Source organism: Canis aureus, chromosome 5 (genome assembly GCF_053574225.1).
Source record: "Canis aureus isolate CA01 chromosome 5, VMU_Caureus_v.1.0, whole genome shotgun sequence".
NCBI lineage: Eukaryota > Metazoa > Chordata > Mammalia > Carnivora > Canidae > Canis > Canis aureus.
Genome location: NC_135615.1, coordinates 81,362,702 through 81,382,705, shown reverse-complemented (window position 1 = coordinate 81,382,705; position 20,004 = coordinate 81,362,702). Strand labels below are relative to the sequence as shown.

Sequence of the window (20,004 nt, the reverse complement as noted above, 5' to 3'; positions counted from 1 at the left end):
CAGCTCCGACAGGCAACGATGCCCCCCGCTCCAGGGAGCCCCGCTTTCCTCCTCCTGTGCGTCCCTCCTGCACCCAAGGCCCCGGCATCTGCCCTTTAGACTCTCAGGTGCAGCAGTGGAAGCTGATGGTGACACTAGACCAGCCCAGGGCCCCCTGGAAGCACAAGGGAGGGCCCAGGGAGGCTGCCTGGAAGAGGTGCTGTTGGGCCCAGCCTGAGAGGAGGTGTTAGACGAGGGAGGGCACTCTGGGTGGAGGCACAGAGGACAGCCTGGCGGGGTCCGAAGGCTGGCGGGCAGTTCTGTCAACAGCCAAAGGGACCCAGGAGGGGGTGGGTGGTGGGTGGGTGTGGGCCTGGGGCCTTGAATGCCTCACTGGGGAGCGTGGCCTTCCCTCGAAGGGGGCGGAGCTTCTGCGGCTCTGTCCCTGACCCCAGAACAGCAGGTGGCAAAGCTGCTAGGAGCTTAGGTGGCTCGGCAGCAGCAGCCCCCACAGCCCCTTGGGTGTCCTTTCTGGGATTCGGTACAACTTGCTGGGGTATCTTAGTGCGCTCGGGCTGCACAGCCGGGGGGCGTCAACGACAGATGTTCCTGTCCCTCCTGGAGGCTGCAAGTCCAGGGCCAAGCAGAAGGCCGGCGGAAGGCCTCCCTCCCTGCCTTGCAGGTGACACCGTGTCCCTGAGACCTCATGGCCTCTGCAAGCTCTGCCCCCCATGTGTTCTGAGCTCCTCTTTTCACAAGGACACTGGTCAGTGAGGTTGGGTTAGGGCCTGCCCCAGGGACCTCATTTTACCTTAGTCACCCCCACCCACCTGCAGTGCCGTGTGGGCTGGCCCGTGGGCTTCCCCGCCAGCCTTCCATGCCCGGTAACCAAGGAGGTCTCCCCGCCCCTCCCTCTGTGGCCCACCTCCTGTCCCTGGGAGACACTTAGCCCTGACCTTCCCCCAAGTTATCGTCTTAACAGTTCCCAGGTGAGTCGTGTACCATTGTTGTGCATGCGCAGCCACCGAGCACCCAGGGGAGCCGTATCCACCCCTCCAAGTGGTCTTGCTGGAGAACCCCCCACCCACCACCCACCCCCACCCCAAGCGCCAGGGTAGGGCAGGTACTTCCACCCTGGCAGGGGGGAAGCTCTCAGAACTCCCAACAGTCCCCGCCCCCAAACTCCCCTCTTCTCCAGCCCCTTTCTTGGCTTTTCCAGCCTCTTTTAAGCTGGAAGTAGGAAACTGGTGAAGGGTGGCAAGGCCAGTTCTTACCGCCTCTTTTGCAAATCATGCTTGGGAGGTCTCTATGCCTCAGCTGGAAATGTGGGTGTGATTGGTGTCTATTGTCTTGGAGCCCCGTCCAAACTGAGGCCGAAATAGTTCCATCTTCACATCTACTTACCTTCAGACATCCCTTGAGCATTCCTACCTCAGGACCTTTGCATACACTGCTCCCTCTTCCTCTGTCTGAATATCTTGTCCTCAGATCCCTGCATGGCTGAGGCCTCACAATGACCTCCCATATGTCACCCTGTCATGTGCTTCCCCTCCCCAGCAGACAGTGTCCACAGTCGGGCCTGTAGGATTCGATCAAGGCACCAGGACATCTGGAAGGGGCCAAGGTAGCAGGGACTGCAGAGCTCTGTGCACCTATTTGATGCGGGTGGCAAAGGTCTTTGCTGTTCAGAACGCCATGGGCCGGCCTGTCCAGCTTCCCCTGGGTCCTCTCCTACACTGACGGGTCCTGAACTAGGACTGACGCTCAGACCTCGAGAGAGAACCTGAGGGCCAGGGGAGGTAAGTGTGAATATTGAGACAGGAAGATGCAGGGAGGTGACCTGGGCAGGTGACAGTGAGCTGCTGACCACTCCCCCTGCCCAGACAGAGGCCATGCAGGTCCCTGAGATGGCTCTGGAGTGACAGGAGAATCCCCTGTGAGTGGGGCTGGTGGGGGCAGGGGCGTGGAGAGGTGGAGCTTCGACCAGGGGGAGCCAGCTGCCACAAGAGGCTGGACTACGGGCGGTGCTGACCTGACCAGGGATGGGATTGCCGGGAGGAGGTGGTGCCAGCGGGGCCCCGGGGCAGGGGTGGGGGGAGGTGTGGCGGAGGAAGCCAGCTTAGACCTGGGAGAAAGGGATGGAGACGCGGTTTCTCAGGGGCCACAGCCCCGGTCTCAGCTTCCCTCGGCTGGCTTGGCTCCAGCTCCTGTGGAGGATGGGGCCTCGGGGCCTGGGACTCGTGCACTGGACGTCTTCCTTTGTCCTAATCCTACTGGGATCGGATGTTTAAATGAGGCCATTTAGCCAGGGGAGAAGGGGGCAGCCGTGCACCTACTATGTGCTGGGTGCTATGCTAGTCACCACCCTGCAGGAAGGCAAGGAGGGTTTGGGCACAGGCACCCCGGGGTTGCCTGCAGACACTCCCCAGGCGCTCTGCAGCCCTGCCCTGCGGTCAGTCCCCGCCTGGGGCAGGCCTGGGAGCCGATGCTCCAGGAGTGACCCTCCGCAGGCCCAGCTTCCTCACCTGGGGGTGGGGGTGGGAGTGGGGGGGCGGTTCTGAGCTGTGCCCCACCCAGCCTCTCAGAGGGTCCCAGCGGGATTGGCCCTGGTTGCCTGCAGGAGTAACTGCTCAGTGCCCATCCTTTATGGCTTTCCTTCCTCCTTCTGTCACTTTGGGGCTCTTGCCGTGAGCGTGGTGTCCTGGGGTCACCTCCTTCCTAATTGACCTGTAGCCAAATCTTTGTCTGCTTTGGGGGGAACCCAAACTGAGAAATGTGGTCAGGAGAATAGAAGAAGACAGGTTGTGCGTGTGTGTGTGTGTGTCTCTGTGTGTGTGTGTGTGTTTTCATGGAGAAACACCAGTTCAGAGAAGTCCAGAGGCTTCCCCCATGTCACCCAGCTGGGAAGGGGAAGAGCCGGGCTCTGAACCCAGGTCTCTGTTGGTCCCTGAGTCCCAGGCAGGTAACATGGGGCGAGGAAAGAGAAGCCGGCTCTCTGGAGTCAAAGCCTTACTCTGGGGTCTTGTTACAGGGCAGCAGAAGGTCCCTGCGGGTCATGCCCAGCTGGGCTTCCAGAAGATTCTGCAAGCAGCAGAATTTAGGAGAGACACCACCGAGCCCAATCTGGGCGGGGGGGATCCCTCCGCGCAGGGGCTGAGGGGTTAACCCCCCTCGATCTCAAAGTGAGAAGCGTCGGGGGGTGAAGTGTCCAGCCCCTGGGGGGCGGCCGGCAGCTGGGGGTCAGAGCCCCAGGGCCACCCAGCAAGAGCCCAGCAGGTGGGGATGTGGAATTGAGGACGGAATTGGAGGGAACAGACTCCGAGCCCAGCCCCCGCCCTCCCCAGCACAGATGGCGCAATTAGAGAATCGGGCAGCTTCTCTGCCGAAGATGATGCCACTTGAGGAAAGGAAACAGTTCTGTGGGGGGTCTTTTCTCGATTTTAAAAGCAGCCGGCAGTGTATAATTCCTTCAAGCAAATTGTATATTTAAGTGCTTAGGGTGGGGATGCAGCCGCTTACTGGCTTCCATGTGGAACCGAGGAAGATGCTGGGCTCTTGTATCCGGAGCGCCTGCCGGGGGCAGGGAGGGGTGCTCAGCCTCTGCTGGGGGCAGGCAGGGGCACGTGGCCTCCCCCATATTGACTTCCGAGGCAGGACGGGGTCCCCCGGGCTCTCCCCCAAGGTGGCAGTGTCTGACCCCAAAGACGGGGTCAGGAGTGGAGGGTTCAAGGGCCTGTGCTCCACCACCCCCGACCCCGGAAGGGACAGTCTCCCCAGGGCTCCTCTGGGCTCCGGCCTCCCCCACCACCCCAGGATCTGCAGGGGACAGCAGCATCCCCAAGCTTTGTGGAACTCCAAGAGGGCAGGGGCCCACCTGGCTTGCTCATGAGGTATACAGCAGGTGCTCACTAAGTACACATTGACTGGACATGGAGAGAAGGCGGAGTAGGTCAGGCTGGCTCAGGGGATTTTAAGGCGATCCACAGAGGTGGGTCATGTAGACTGCTGGCCGGCCCCTGGCACAGGTAGGGGTTCAGGGGGAGGTAGGTCCTGTGCCCCCTCGATGCTCTCAGCCCTGAGTCTCCCAGGTGGCCTCTGGGGCAGGGTGGGGAGTGGGCTCTCTGGACCCAGGGGGCCATGGGGACGGTAGGTCCTTCCCTGCACCCTATACCCCAGCTCCGGCCCCAGGTCCGACTCCACCTGGGGACGGGGAGGCTGGGGCCCAACTGCCTGGGGTGGCCCTGGCCCCACCTTTCCAACCTGTTGCCTGCTTTGAAAAGGGTAGGGTCTTGGTTTGTTCCGAGGCAGGGATGGGGGCTAGGGCTCCGGAGACCTCCCCATCCTTGTCCCTTTCAAGGGTGCAAGTACGTCATACTTTCCAGGGCCTGGGATAGATACGTGGGAGGATAGTTTCCGGGAAGCTAGTTGGCTGCTGTTAGGCCCCCACGTGTGCGTGCATGTGTGCGTGTTCACGACGTCCTTCTCTGGGGCTCTCTGACTCTGTGTCTCCCTCTGGGTGTCTAGAGACCTTCGTCCCTCTCTGCCTCTATGCCCCCTGCACCCATATCCGGAGGGGGTGTGCACACAGAGGGCACTTGGCTGCCTCAGAAACAAGCCCTCAGCCCAGCCCCCTTGTGCCCTCCTTCCTCCCAGCTGCAGCCACACCAGCCCCTATGGGAGTGACCCACGTCACCCTATTGTCCCCTCACCGAATCCCTCCCTCTGCCCTTTCCTGGTCCCCAATCTAGGGCCTGCCCTGCAGCCATCACCCTGGGCAGGCTGGGTTGCAGGCGGGGCAGGCAGGCTTGGGGCAAGTGTGACTCTGCCTCCTTATGGAATGTTCCGGGCTCTCGGATCTCCCTCTTACCAGGGCATCCCGGACTCTCAGATGAAATGCGAGCTGTTCCAGACTGAGGAGGTGTGGGGGCATTGATGGCACCAAGAGGCCCGTGCTCAAGTCCGGTCTGCCCTGGTGATGCTGATAAAGTCCCTTACTGGGTCTGGGCCTCAGTTTCTCAACCTGTATCCCGGGGCGTTGGCCCAGATGTCTTCTAGGAGTCGTCAGCTCAGGTGAAGGTGGACCACAGGACCCTGTATTAATCAGGAATCTCTGGGGAAATCGAACTGATAGGACACACACACACACACACACACACACACACACACACGGCTCTGAAATTCGTAGGGCAGGTGAGACGTACAGGTAAGGTTTGCGGAGTCTGCAATCCACGGCCCAGGCCAGCAGGTTGGAAACTCGAGCGAGCTTTCGTGTTGCATTTTAAAGGCAGAATTGCTTCTTTCTCCAGAAACCTCAGCTTCTCTTCAGGCCTTCAGGTGATGAGATGAGACCCACCCACTTACGGAGGCCGATCTGCTTTACTCGGAAGCTACGGACTTACACGTTCATCTCATCTAAAAAATACCTTCACGGCAGCACCCAGACTGGTGTTTGGCCAAACAGCTGGACACCATAGCCAAGCCAAGTTATGACGTGAAATCAGCCATCGGCCCACCTGGTCTCCAGGTGACATGGCACCTGCTCTGGGTCCTCACGTCCTCCTGGACTCACCGAATTCTACTTCTCAGGCGTTAGTGGGTACTTACGATCGAGGGCAATGGCTTCCCCATGAGCACGGAGTGTGTCTCGTTCACCAGCACCCAGCTCCTGGCACACAGTAGGTGCTTGCTAGGTTTTTGTGCAATATAAGTTCCCACAAAGAGGAGGGGGGGGGATCCTCGTCTGTTTTACTAACTGCTATATCCACATTAGGTTCTCTAGGTTCTCAACAGATATTTCTGGAATGAATGGATGACTGCTCCTGAGATGTTTTCGGAGTTGAGAGGTCCAGGTGGATTTCTGCTACTTCCTCCTTCTTTTACTCCAAGAAACTGGACTGAACCCCTAGCCTGAGTCTACAGCCCATCTTCTGGTTGGCCTGGGGTGCCCCCCTCCTCTTCCTCCTCTGCCTAGCCAAGTCTGGCGGGTCCTCTGAGGTCGGCTCTGGCCCAGCTGCCCCAGCAAGTCCCCACCGCAGCCAGCCCCAACCACCCACCCCACCCCGACTGCCCCCTGTCTGTCCTCCTCTGCAGCTGTAGCAGGTGCATGGCCATAGGAGACACCACTGGGTTGCGGGGTAAAGTGACTGCTCCAGACTCAGCTTCCAGGCTAGGCTGAGCGAACCAAGAGGGCCCAATTGGAAGGTCCCACCTCTGGATTTTCCACAAAGGGGAGATTGAGGCCCCGTGAAGGGGAGCACCGCAGGGGGGGCACAGGGGAGGCAGCAGGGGGGCTGGACTCCTGACATCTCAGTCCTCAATGAGACCCATCAACCAGGCCTTCTGAAGACCTCTCAGTTCAGACTTCTCTCCCTCCTGGCAACCTTGATCCTTGTCCAAGCTCCCATCACCTCACGCTGGGAGGCTGCTGGGCCTCCTCCGAGGCCTACCCTTCCACCTCCTCTACCCTGACTTCCGCACAGCAGTGATCCTCCATCAGCCCGAGCCTCGGCTGGAAAGCCTCTTCTGGCTGCACTCCCTCCCTGCCACCCCTCCGGTCTTCTCTCCACCCAGCTGCCAGAATGATAGTTTAAAAATATAAATTAGATAATGACATTCGCCTGCTTAAAACCCTCCAGGGGCTCCCATTACGGTTAAAATAAAATCCAATGCTCTGCAACAGGAGTTGGCAACCTTTTCTGCAAAGGACCAGATAGTAAATATTTTCGGCTCCGTGGGCCATATGGTCTCTGTCGCAACTACTCAACACTGCCTTTATGGCGCAAAAGTGGCCGTGATTCGCAATTGAACGGGCATGGCTATGTTCCAATAAAGCTTTACTTATAAGAACAGGTGGTGGACTGAACTTGGCCCCCCCGGCTATGGTTTGCTGACCCCTGACCTGCAAGGTCTTGCATGGTCCAGTCCTCGCCCCGCTCATGACTCACCATTCTCTTCCTAATGTCTCTGCCAGCCCACGCTGTCCTTCATGCCGCTCAGATCCTCTAGGCTCAGCCCAACCCCAGGCCTTTGCCTCTGCCTGGAATACTCTTCCCCGAGATCTAAGTAAGACTGACTTCCTGTCATAATGCAGATGTTGGGGCCAATGTCCTCTCCTTGCAAACCTTTTTCTGACTAGTCTAGCTGAAGAGCACTCCCCATCCCACATACCCACACACCAAGTCTTGCTTGAACTGTATCTTGTTTTACTTTCTTCACGACACTGGTATTCTTTGAATTTACTTATTTGTTTATTTGTTCCTTTATCCATCCATCCATCCATCCATCCATCCATCCATCTATGGTCTAACTCTCCCTTCTGGAATTTGAGCTCCACTAGAGCATCGTTTTGTCTGTCTTGATCACTAGCATGGCCCCATCATCAAGAATGATGGCAGGCAGGCAGTGGGCATGGTAACTGCTCCATAACACGTGTTAACTGGTGCCTCATTAACCTGCTCATCACAAAGACGTGGTGTGGCCGGGTCAGGGCAGGCCTGCCTTGGCTTTGGCGAGTGCACAGGACACCACTCCTGGGACTTCCCTCCTCTGACGCAGCAGTGCTCGGTCTCTTCCGCCTGCTGTAAAGCTCTTTACCAACTTCTGGGCCACCCTGTCCTTCTCCAAAGTCCATGTAAAGTCACCACCTTCGGGAGACTCCACGTGACCATGCTGCTGGTTGAATCAAGGAAGCTTTGCTCCAGAGACTGGAGTGATGTGGGAGCACTTGAAAATGAAGTGTCTCCCATACAAGTGTTTAATTATCTTATTATAGGACAGTAACTGGGCATTAGGATTTTTTATAATTATTAATAGAGTATTAAACAATGAATTATCGTGAACAATTAAAATTAATTACATTTCTCGGAGTTAATTAAATCACTCCTTTAATAGGACAAGGGGCTAAGCACACATAAAAATTAAGAACCTGTGAAACAAAAGTCTGCAGGATCCAGGTGGGATGAGGCAGGGTGCACTTCCCTCTCCCGCCAGGGGGAGGGGCTCGACGAACGGGCTGGGCCTTGGGAATCTCACAGTTCAGAGGAGGAAGAGGAGGAGGAGGAGTGGGAGGAGGAAAAGGAGGGAGGAAGGGGGGGAGGAAGGTGGAGGAAGGAGAGGAGGAAGAGGAAGAGGAGGGGTGGGAGAAAGAGGAGGTAGGAGGAGGAGGAGGGGTGGAAAGAAGAGGAGGAGGAGGAGGAGTGGGAGGAAGAAGAGGAGGGAGGAGGGGTAGGAGGAGGAAGGTGGAAGAAGAAGAGGAGGAAGAGGAGGAGGGGGAGGAGGAGGAAGGTGGAGGAAGGAGAGGAGGAAGAGGAACTGACTTGGATGGCCAAAGCCCTCCTGCTCAGGAGCCTGCCTCGACCTCCACCCCACAGGCCCGGATCCAGACCTGTCTGCTCTTCTAACCTTCCTTTCCCTCCCTCCTCCTTCTCAAACCCTTCCTCCTCTCTAGTGGGCCGGGCACTGGAAGCACAGGGTCAGTCAGTCCGGATTCCGTCCATCAAGGAGCGAGACGTAACACTGTGTTCATAACGCAAGAGCCAGACAGCCAGGCCTGACTTTGGACGCCACCTCCCACGCGCAGCGCGACTTTGGGCACAGTTTCCTGTTTTCTCTGCGCCTGAGTTCCCTCCTCTGTGGAGGAGCACCGCCCCCGGAGCTGTCGGGGACCCAGCGAGTGATGACACGTGGAGCGTTTAGTACCGTGCTTGGAACATAGCAAGTGCTCCACAAGTGGTAGTATGGTCATCCCTACTGGCCGGCCAATTGCTGTGACGGTCACAGGAAAAAGACTTTCCTGGCCTAGCAAGGACAGAAAAGCATTTCTGGAAATTAAATCCGGGGCACCTGGGTGGCTCAGGAGGTTAAACATCTGCCTTCAGCTCAGGTCATGATCTTGGGGTCCTGGGATCGAGCCCCACGTCGGGCTCCCTGCTCAGTGGGGAACCTGCTCCTCCCTCTCCCTCTGTCCCTCCCCCTGCTTGTGCTCTCTCTCTTTCTCTCTCTCAGTCTCAAATAAATTTCTAAAAATATTCTTAAAAACTGGAAATTAAAGACTTAGATAAGTCTTTAAACATAAGTAGGTGGAGATGTGAGGGAAGCGGAAACAGCACATGCAAAGGCACAGAGGCGCTGTGTGGGCAGTGCCAGCGTGCTCCAGGACTGTTGCCTATGTCGTGGACTGGGGAAAGACGCGGCCTGGAGGGGTGTGGAAGGCAGCCTCCAAAGCGGTCATGCTCTAGCGTATCCCCTCCCACGCCGTCCTGGGGTTGATCTGTGTGACGATGGAACACGGCAGGGGTGATGCGATGTCACTCTCGGGCAGGGTCGATGGCTTCTGTCTTGCTTCTGGCTCAGTTGCTTTGGGGGAGGCCAGCTGCCACTTCCTGTCGTCCTGTGGAGAGGCCCAGGTGGGGACAACTGAGGCCTCCTGACGATGGCCACAGAAATGGGCCGTCTTAGGGATCCACCAGCCTCAGCCAAACCAGTGGGTGGCTGCAGCCCAGGGGACACATGGACTGCAACTGCATGGGTGGCCACCCTCGACCTCAACCTGCAGACCCTAAGGTAGATGGTCAACAGCTTTTGTTTTTTAAGCCACTACATGTTGGGATAATTTATTACATAGTGAATGATAATAAGAGTCATTTAGGGACACCTGGGTGACGCAGCGGTGGAGCCTCTGCCTTCGGCTCAGGCTGTGATCCCGGGGTCCTGGGTTCGAGTCCTGCATCAGGCTCCCTGAGCTCCCCTGCTCAGCGGGGGAGCCTGCTTCTCCCTCTGCCTGTGTCTCTGACTCCCTCTCTGTGTCTCTTATGAATAAATAAAATCTTAAAAAAAAAAAAGAAAGAGTCATTTAGCAGAGCCCCAGTTGCGAAGGGTCTAGTGGGGGGCCTGTAATGGGAGGTGAAGTCACATGTGCAGGTTAGGAAGACCGCCCAGCCGCAGCAGGGAGCATGGAGGGGGAATGATACGAGCTGGTACTTGGGGCTCATTTATTATGTTCCAGTGCTTCCGACTATTCACTCATTTAATCCTCTGAACAACGCTATAAGGTAGGTGCTATTATCATGCTAATTTTGTTTTTATTTTATTTTTTTTAAAAGAATTTAGTTATTTGAGAGAGAGCAAGCGCGCACAAGCAGGGGGAGCAGCAGAGGGAGAGGGAGAAGCAGGCTCCCCGCTGAGCAGGGAGCCCGACCCGGGGCTCAAACCGAGGACCCCGGAATCAAGACATGAGCCGAAGGCAGACGCTTACCCGACTGAGCCACCCAGGGGCCCCATCGTGCTAATTTTAAAGATAAGAAGATTTGGACACGGTTGGAAAACTTGCTCAGAATCCTACAGCTGATAGTCACAGGGAAGCTAGGTTTGGAACCTACCACAGTCTTGTGCCTACTACCCCCTGGCCTCCCTGGAGGCCGGGAGGCCCGCCGACATCGGGGCCGCATGTACTCGTGCAGGGCTGGCAGGGAGCCCCGGATCCGGGAGACGTTTGAGAAATGGAGTTGGGAGGACTGGAGGAGAAGGACAAGGAGACACCATGGGTTCCTGCCCCGGTTCCCATCTCCCAGGGTCGAAGGTGGCTCCAGAACCGGAGGTGGGGCAGGTAGGAGGCCAAAGCCAGGTCCCGAGGGGCACCCAGGTAGCTTGCAGGGGGGTAGGGGGGTGGGCACTGCTTCTCTGCCAGTCCTGGGGGGGCCCCGGGGTTCCAGATGGATGTGTGCTCCCGTAGTCCGCTCCCAGGACAGGTCCCGGGCCCCCCAGGCTGCTCTGATTGGGGAGAGGGAGGCACGGAGGGCAGGGATGGGTTGCACGCGGCCACCCCCTCTTTGGTCTGGTTCCAAGTTTTCAAACTGTGCTTTCAGGAGCCTCCTTGGGGGACTAGAGGGAGGCCGAGTTGGGGTGGGGGTGGGTCCGGGGCTGCTCCAGCGACGCTTTTCATTATTTTCAAATCTAGGGGCCCCGTGCATGGCAAGGTGAGTGGTCAAGCCAGGTACTGTGCTGTGCCAGGGAGTGTGACTTCATGTTTCTCTCTCGGGAAGGGATTTCTGTCCCAGGCTCCCGCTTGGGGGGCTGGGGACTGCCCTCCCCGCCTGCTCCCCGGGCGCTAAGTTCCAGGCCTTCGTGGAATCGGAATCGGCAGGCCCCCGCCGCGCCCCGACCTCGGGGTCCCTCCCCAGGGGTCTCCGCCCGGGGGATGGGGTCCGGCCTGCCCCCCACCGCCCCGGTGTCCACGCCCCTCCCCGATCTCCAGGAGTCCGGGAACTGTGGCTCAGCTGGGGCTCCTGAGGGGGAGAAGAGGGGAGGACGCCGGCAGGGCGCGGGGCTCCTCGGAGCAGAAGCCCAGACTTTAACCCGATTCCCAGGGGGCAGCTGCCGGCTGGGCCTGTGTTTGCAGAGCACTTCGAGATTCTTCACCGCTACGTCTCAGGTGAGCCTCGCCCTGGGAGAGCTCGGAGCTGCTGCGTAGAGGAGCCTGCCCACGTCGGAGGTCACGCCCCCCCAACACCCGGGATCTGGGCCGGGACTGCGGGGGGACACACCTGCCATTTCCCAAGTGGGGCCGCGGGCGCTCAGAGACGATGGACCTCGGTGCGTGACTCGGCAGGAGGGACAGAGGCTGCTTGGCTTTCACAACCGCTGGAAGGTGGGGAGCATCGGGCACCCCTGGGGCTGGGGGTCAAGGCAGGAACCCCCCCACCTGAGTCAAAGCAGTTGCCCCTCAAGAGCTGGGCTGCTGGCTGCTGGGGCGCAGGCTCCCCACCTCCACTCACCTGCCCCGTGAGGGAAGAGAACCTACCGGGCGTCCCGATCCGCCTCCTGCACACAGTGGGTCCGTGAGACACACATTGTTGTTTCCATTTTACAGACAAAACAACCGAGGCTCACTGACGTGATATGCCCGAGTCCCCCTGTCAATCAGTGACCGAGAAAGGGGAGTTTTAAACATTCCTGTTGCCTTATTTTTGTTTTTACTACAGGCTCATCAAAACGGTGTAAACAACAGTAAAGTCCCCGAAATAGGATCAGACTTTCCCAACCTCCTTTCAGTCTCCCTCCCTCCCATTGCCTCCCGCCCGAGGTAACCGATCCCCCTCCCGCACGTATGAATGTGCACTGACCTGTAGGCAGGGGCCCAGGGGTGCTGGGGAGGTTGAGGGGTGCTCATCCTGTGGCCTGTGCCACTCCCATAACTCTGTTTTCTTTAATGTCCTTTTTCCTTAGCAGTATATTGCGTGCTTGATGCTGTGCTCTGCACGTCTCGGGTCAATGTGGCAGGTGCCATGTCTCGGGTCAACGTGGCAGGTGCCATGTCTCGGGTCAATGTGGCAGGTGCAAGATACTGAGTCTGTAGTTTTGCAGCAGCCAGTGGCCCGGACCGCAGAGCGCATCTAACCGGTCCCCCCTTTATCTGCATCCTCGCCGGTTCAAGGCTTCTGCTCCACTACCGTGGTAGCCGACCTGGAACGGACTTCCGTGGGTGACGGCGTTTATAGGTCTAAGGATCGATTCTAGAAGTGCGACCGTGGGTCAAGGGTCATAACATTTTATGACTGCACAGATACCAGAGGCAGGATTTGAATTCAAATATGTCCCGGACTCCAAAGCACAGGGAGCACCCAGGAAAGCAGGTGGCGGCATGACCCCTGGATGCCCTCCTGGAGCATCCTGCCTGGGGTGCAGGGCGGCAGTCATCCTAACCTGGCAGGAGCCGCTGCCCATGGGCCGTGGTCACAACCTGGCCCATCCCGGAGCCTCAGGAAGCTCAGCCTGGCCTGTTCTCAGCCTGTGAGGGAGGGGCCGGAGGTCATCATTCCCATTTCACGGAGGGGTAAGCTTGCAGACGAGGAGAGGAGGGGCAGGGCTGAGGCCGAGAGGGGAGGCAGGGCTGAGGCCAAGAGGGGAATCACCCGAGGCCACGCAGCTGATAAATTAGATGAGAGGGGAGGACTTCAACGCAGGGCTGTTGAGGAGTACTCGTGGGGCAGGGAGGACTCTCTTTGAGATGATGGATGTGCTTTAGGCCTTGAAGAGAAGGAGCCAGGGGAGGGGGACCCAGGGAGGAGACAGCGCCAGGGCCACACGCCGGGAAAGGAGGGTGGAGAGCTGCCTGCCAGATGGAGGGCAGGGGAAGGCAGGGGCCTGCGGGTGGGGTTGGGGGGAGAGAGAGCTGGAGCTCCCAGTCTGATAGGAGAGACACAACTTCTACCCTCAAGGGCTCCCAGTCTAGTGAGGGGGTAACTGGCCCCTGGACACCTCCCAGTCGTATGGAGAAGACAAGAGAAAAATATTAGAAAACCTTAATACAGTTTTCAGTTGCCGAGAACCCGGCTTTAAAACATGAAGAGTGGCACCTGCATCGAGGGGTGACGTGATGGACAGCGTGGCTCGGTGGGGGTCACACGGACTTGGTTGGAATCCCCGCCCACCCAGTGACGAGCTGTGCGACCCTGATTGTGTTACTGTTCCTCTCTGAGCCTGTGTTCTCACTAAATACAGGGATATTATTTAAGTGACTTAATACTCATTTAGCCCCAAGCACTGTGCTTGGCGTGAGCCCTCAGATTATAGTAGCTACTCTGATTCACTTTATTTGGACAAGCTTATTTTATTTTATTTATTTTTTATTTTTCAATTTTTTAAAAAAGATTTTCTACCCATTTATTCATGAGAGACACAGAGAGAGAGGCAGAGACACAGGTGGAGGGAGAAGCAGGCTCCCTGAGGGGAGCCCGAGGCGGGGCTCGATTTCAGGACCCTGGGGTCATGGCCTGGGCGGAAGGCAGACGCTCAACCACTGAGCCACCCAGGTGCCCTATTTTTCATTTTTTTAAAAAAGATTTTATTTGTTTATTAGAGAGAGAGAGAGCAGAAGGAGGGGCAGAGAGGGAGGGAGAGGGACAAGCAGACTCCCCGCTGAGCACAGAGCAGACTAGGGGCTGGATTTCAGGACCCTGAGCCAAAATCAAGAGTCTGATGCTTAACTGACCAAGGCGCCCTGTTTGGGCAAGTTTAAATCTTAGAGGGCTTCCTGCAGGAGGAGAGCTCTGAGGCTGGAATTGGAGGACTCAGGCTCCCTTCCAAGTTCCCCTGGAGGATCTCAGCTGCCGGACCGCCCAGGCTTTCCAGGCCTCTTTGCCTCTCCTTGCCCCCTTTGAGGCAGCTAAGCCAGGCAGCTCAGGACTGATGATGCATTCAAGGCAAGAGGACGTGTTTAGGGGTAGCAAAGGAAAAGTGCAATGAAGGTAATTAAAGGAGCTGGAAGGTGCCCACCAGAGGGGCCCGCTGACACTGGAAAAGCCACTGAGTCAAATGCCCCCCTTGCCCCTGCCTATGAATCCGTCCCACGAAGGCCACATCGGTAACCCGTGTTCACCTGCTGTGACAAAGTCCAGTGAGGACACAGAGGGCGCGGGAGTCGCCACCAGCGACAGAGGCGGGAGCGTTCACACACACCGTGGACGAGTGCTGAGACCCTGAGCTGGGGTGGCCGCGGAGGCTGGGAGGCTCCCGGACTGGGTGCAAAGCTCCTGGGAGCTCCCTCTCTGTGGCTGGGTCAGCAGGCTGCATGGCTGGATGCTGCCTGACCGGCTTCCTTGGCTGGCTTCTTGGGCCTTGGCCTGGGTGACCCACCATCCCCTATGGTCTATTTAAACTCCCTAGTCCTTGAGGGGTTGGGTCCCCAAGGTGGAGGTGATGGGCGTTGTTGTTATTGGGGCGGTGGAGCTCCAATGGGAAGTTGGGGGGGAGGGCCAGAGACCCACCATCCAGTATGGTAGGAGAGAAGACTCGGCGGAAACAGGGGCTGGGAACTGGGGAGGCACCCATGGGTACTTTCCTCCTTTTTTTTTTTTTTTTTCATTTATCCAGCAAGTGCTATGCTCTGGGTACCATGCCAATTCGGTTCAGGATCACACGGAAACCTCCCAACCACCCTACGAGCAGGTATCATTGTCATCCCTCTTTGACAGGTGAGGAAACTGAGGCACAGAGACGTTCAGTCCCTTTCCCCAGGTCGCACAGCCACTCTGCGATGGAGCCGGGATCCAGGTATGAGCCTGGAGAATTCCAAAGGCAGGGTATCCAGCCGGCCGGACCTGGAAGGAAAGTCCGCGGGCAGGCTGGGGTCAAACCCTCCCGGGAACATTGATGATGTGCAGGAGCCGGAACCAAGACACAGGAAGCTGGAGTCCTCTTCCTGGGCAGGCTTTACCTGCACCTGCACCTTCATCCTGTCCACAGACCCAGAGGTGGGGCTTGTCTGGCTCAAAGGCCCGGCTGATTGGGCCCCCGGGACGGGTCCCTTCCTGGTCGGGCTCCTTCAAGTCCACTCTCCCTGGCGCGTGCCCTGCAGTGCTCCCGACACAGCCAGCCCCCCTGCTCGTATCGGGAACCTGTGAGCACGTGCATCATGTCAACCACCATCCAGGCCTCGCTGGGTCAGGCCCCACCGGGGTCCTCATCTTGGACTTGCCTCCTGGTTCTCTCCTGGGCCAGATGGTGGCTTTTCCCTTTAGATAACACACGCACACAAAGCTCTTGCTTTTGGCGTTAGACTCACCCTCCTACCTCTTCCCACGCCTGGCCTCTCAGAGCACGTAACCTGCCCACCATGGTGCCCGAGGCCATGCCTGACCCACTGGCTCCTCATGCCTCCAGAGGTGCCTGGACGCTGGCCTGGAGGGGCTGTCGGTGCCATTGTTTGAGCCCCACGTTGAGGGTTAAGTCAAGCACGGGGCCTGAGAGGAGGAGGAGGAGAAACAACCCAGCAGGCTGTTCTGTCCATGTCCCTGCTCCCCAGCACCGGGCTGCTCGCAGATAAATGGGTGAAATAGCACGAAGGTGCGTAATGACACAGAGTTATTTCAAAGCGATTATGTGGGATAACAGTAATTATGTCCAAGAACAGAGAAGGTCAAAGCATCTGGTCCCACTGCTGGGCTCCAGCGAGCCTCTTGCCAAGACAAGGCTGCAGGGTGAGGAAGGAGAGTGGGAGGAGGGGTGGGGAGGCGGGGAGTGGGGGGGTTGGGGAGGGGCGGAGAAAGGAGAGGTACAGAGCCTCCCCAGGGGCTGCCGGGGGGGGGGGGGGAAGAAGCATAGCTGTCAGGTGCTTGTGCTGCCCTGGCAGCCCCGACTCTGGTTGGTTCTTGGACTCCGTGTGAGGGTGACTCCCCTTCCCCAGGGGTCACCTCTGTGGCGCTCATGGGCTGGGATGAGCCGTTCCCTCCTTTCTTTCCCTCCTTTCTTCTCTCTCCCTCCCCCTCTGTCCCTTCCTTCTTCTATCATCGCCTCCATCATGCTCCCTACTTGCCCAAACCTGTCATCCATCCAATCTTCCAGTCCATCCATCCACCCGCCCAACACTGTCCACTCCCTCACACGCCTACCCACTCGATTGCCTGCTTCCCCATTCTCCCTCCCATCCATGGTCCCTCCTCCATCACCTGGCTGCCCACCTTAGTCTTCTACTATCCGCACGTCCATCCGTGACCCTTCTACCTGCCCACGCTAGCACCCACCGTGTATCCACCTCCACCCGTCTGCGTTTTCACAGTCTCTCGGTCTGCCCATCCGCACACCCGCCCTGCACTGTGCACCCTCCCGCCTAGCCACTTGCCTACCAGTTCTCCCTTCACCCGTGTCTCTTCCCACCCTTCCCTTCCTGTCTGTCCCTCCACTTCCCCTCCTCCTTCCCTCCTCTTCCTTCTTCCACCCTCTGCACATCCATTCCTTCTCATACCTGCCACCACCTGTTCACTGTCCACCATCCACCATTCACTACCCACCCATCTACTGTTCACTGTCCACCCTTGCATCCCTCATCTCTCCATTCTTCGCGTTTGCTCTCACAACTATCCACTCACCTATTCTTCTACCCATCCGCCCTTCCTTCTTACCACCTCTGTCCACGTATCCTTCCAGCCACATGGATTGCATCTTCTTCTATGGAGACCGTTAGCCCACCCAGCGTTCTCCGATGAACCCCCGCATCTCGGGCTTCCATTAGTTTGTGTACACTCCCCACCAGCCATTAGTGTCCTCCTCCTCAGCCCCAAGTTTTGAAACTGTACCCACTTGTCAAGTTTTATTCTAGGGTATCTATTTCAGGTGAACGAAGCCTAGTAGCGAACATGTGAATCTGCAGCCAGAGAGATGGCTGTTGTAATTCTGGCTTAGCCATTCACTAGCTGCTTGACCTTGGGAAGGGGGCTCAACCTCCCCAGGTCTCATTTTCTTCATATGTAAAAGGGGTTAGTGTTACCTACTTGGAAAGTGGTTAAAGCTTTAAATAAGATTATCTAGAAGGTGCCCAGTGACATACGTGGCACCCAAGAGATGCTCAACAATGTTCACTCCTCCGAGGAAGAAATGTAAAACTAATTAAAGACCTCCTAGACTCTCGAGTGTAGAGCTAAGATGCCTGGCTGTGCAGACACGCTTCCGGAGGCTTTTGTTCTCTGCTTCCCATGGTTCCCACTCCAACCATTGATATACCCACCAGAGGTATTAAAAGCAGAGACAGAGGGTGGGTGGTATGGACAGCAGGATATGGTTAAATCAACTTTATCTCGGGAGGGGGCCCAGGACCAAACCATGGGCATCATGCCAACTGCTCATTAGAGACAAGAGACCTGCTTGCCATGCATAGTAATGACTCCAGGGGGCTGAGCTTTGCTATTTCCAAAGGGAGCTGGGTGTCTGCGAGAAGGCCCCTCAACTGAACCCCGTGGTCCCGGAGGCTCCCTGCTGAGATGAGCTGGACCCCAGAGGGAATGTGTACTGAATTTCCCACCTCCCACAGGGAGACTCAGAAAGTCTATAGCTGGTGCTCTTTTCTGAAGTAAGATGTCCTTTTTGAGTGAAGATGGCTTTCTCGTAGCTATCTAGTGGTGTAGTGGAGAATCTTGAAACCACGTTCTTTGATTTGTGATCACATCCTAGGTTGTAAACCAGCCATAGAACGCTAGTAAACGTAGAGTAGCAATCTCTCTGGGGCATTAATAAAAAAATGGACCTGGTTTGCAGCATTTGCCAGTTTCCGTGGTGTAAATGCTCCCACTGTGGCTGGTTTCAGGTTAGGTGCCATTGACTGTGGGGCTGGGAAGAGATGCTCAATCAGACACCGTTGTAGGAGCATTTCCACCGTATAGATACGATAGACATGAATGACCTTAAGAGCATAGATAGCAATGGGATCCCTGGGTGGCGCAGCAGTTTAGCGCCTGCCTTTGGCCCAGGACGCGATCCTGGAGACCTGGGATCGAATCCCGCGTCGGGCTCCCGGTGCATGGAGCCTGCTTCTCCCTCTGCCTGTGCCTCTGCCTCTCTCTCTCTCTGTGTGACTATCATAAATAAATAAAAATTTTTAAAAAACTGAGCAAAAAGAGCATAGATAGCAATCAAATAAAGTAAAATAATTAGGAAGTGATGAATTTGGGTGTTTACTATCTAATTTATTTAACTGTAAGTTTATATACTTTACTTCTTTAGTGATGGGTGTGTTTAACAACTGGCTCACAACGTTTTTGAAAATGTAGCATTCGACTCTCTTGGGCCATTGTGAACCAGCTCCACCTAGTTTTAGTTCAAATGAATTCGACATTCCCTAACACTATCAGGTTTGGGGACACGGGAAGAGTATCATACGGATGTTTGAGTTGGAGAAGTAGAGAAAACCACCTTGGCTTTGAAATTTTGCTGGGGTGCTTGGGGTGAATAATGTGCAGGGCTGACCAGGTGTCATGTTCATGAAGAACAGATGGGGAAATGTGATTTTCTGTATCATTCAGAAGGGCGGGCGGTAGAATTTTACCATTGGATGGTAGTGCGACTTCAGGTAAGGTACTCAACCTCTTTGAGCCTCTTAAATAAATCAAATAATTTGTTAATTTGACAACTATTTATTGCGTACCTACTGTAGGCTACATACTAGAAATAGAGCAGTAAACAATTAGACAAAAACCCCCCTTTGCATATAGCTTCTGTTCTTGCCAGAATATTTAATTACCTGCCATATAGTAGGTATGGTGACTATTCTTTAGATATTATTGTTTTTTTTAATTTTTTATTTATTATAGTCACAAAGAAAGAGAGAGAGGCAGAGACACAGGCAGAGAGAGAAGCAGGCTCCATGCACCGGGAGCCCGACGTGGGATTCGATCCCGGGTCTCCAGGATTGCACCCTGGGCCAAAGGCAGGCGCTAAACCGCTGCGCCACCCAGGGATCCCCTATTATTGTTATTATTGATATTATTAAGACTTAGCACTCAGATGTTATTGTTTCTTCCACTCACAGAGGTTGGATGGGGTGACAGTGGATGGGATTCTGGATTTTCAAAACAAGGATAAATTGCTTCCAAAACCGCAGCATTTTCTTTCATGGGCTTGACATTTGTAGCTTTTTAAAAATAGAAGTTGACTTCCTGCCCTGGTGCTGTATGTCTTACCTGGATTTCACATGATGATGATCCTTGATCATCCATCCATCCATCCATCCAGGAGGAATGCACCTCCAATTCAAATATTTCCTTCTATGTGAAAGTAGCTCAATTAGTGTAATTCGTGTCCTCTCCCTACTCTGTCCCAGGAGAAGTAGAGTGATGTATCTGCTTAGTGATTTGCTCATAGAGCCTGGTCCTTCCCCTCTTCTCCCCACTTGGAGCTCGTCCAGAGGGCACAAGCATCATTCCCTGATCCTCTAAGACCTTCCTCATCCAACATGTCAGCCACTCACCACATATGGCTATTAGCATTTGAAACGTGGCTAGTCCGAATTGAGATGCGCTGTTGTTATAAAATACACTTGGCAACTTGACGACATAGTAGGAAAAAAAAAAGATGTAAAATGCCTCATTAATAATTTTTTATACTGATAATATGTTAAAATGATCGTATGTTGGGAATATCAGGTTAGATAAAATAAGTTATTACAAGTACTTTCACCTGCTTCTCTATTTTTTAAAATATGGCTGATGGGGACGCCCAGAGGGCTCAGTGGTTTAGTGTTTGCCTTCAGCTCAGGTCATG

The 20,004-nt window shown here is 55.9% G+C and overlaps 1 long non-coding RNA gene across 1 annotated transcript; it reads left to right on the top strand.

Annotated features, from left to right (window-relative positions):
• Positions 1 to 1,588: 1,588 nt before the first annotated feature.
• Positions 1,589 to 6,212, top strand: LOC144313535 (uncharacterized). The gene is made up of 3 exons (XR_013379173.1): positions 1,589 to 1,778; positions 5,286 to 5,654; positions 5,750 to 6,212. It is a non-coding gene; the product is annotated as an uncharacterized LOC144313535 (long non-coding RNA).
• The last annotated feature ends 13,792 nt before the right edge of the window (positions 6,213 to 20,004 follow it).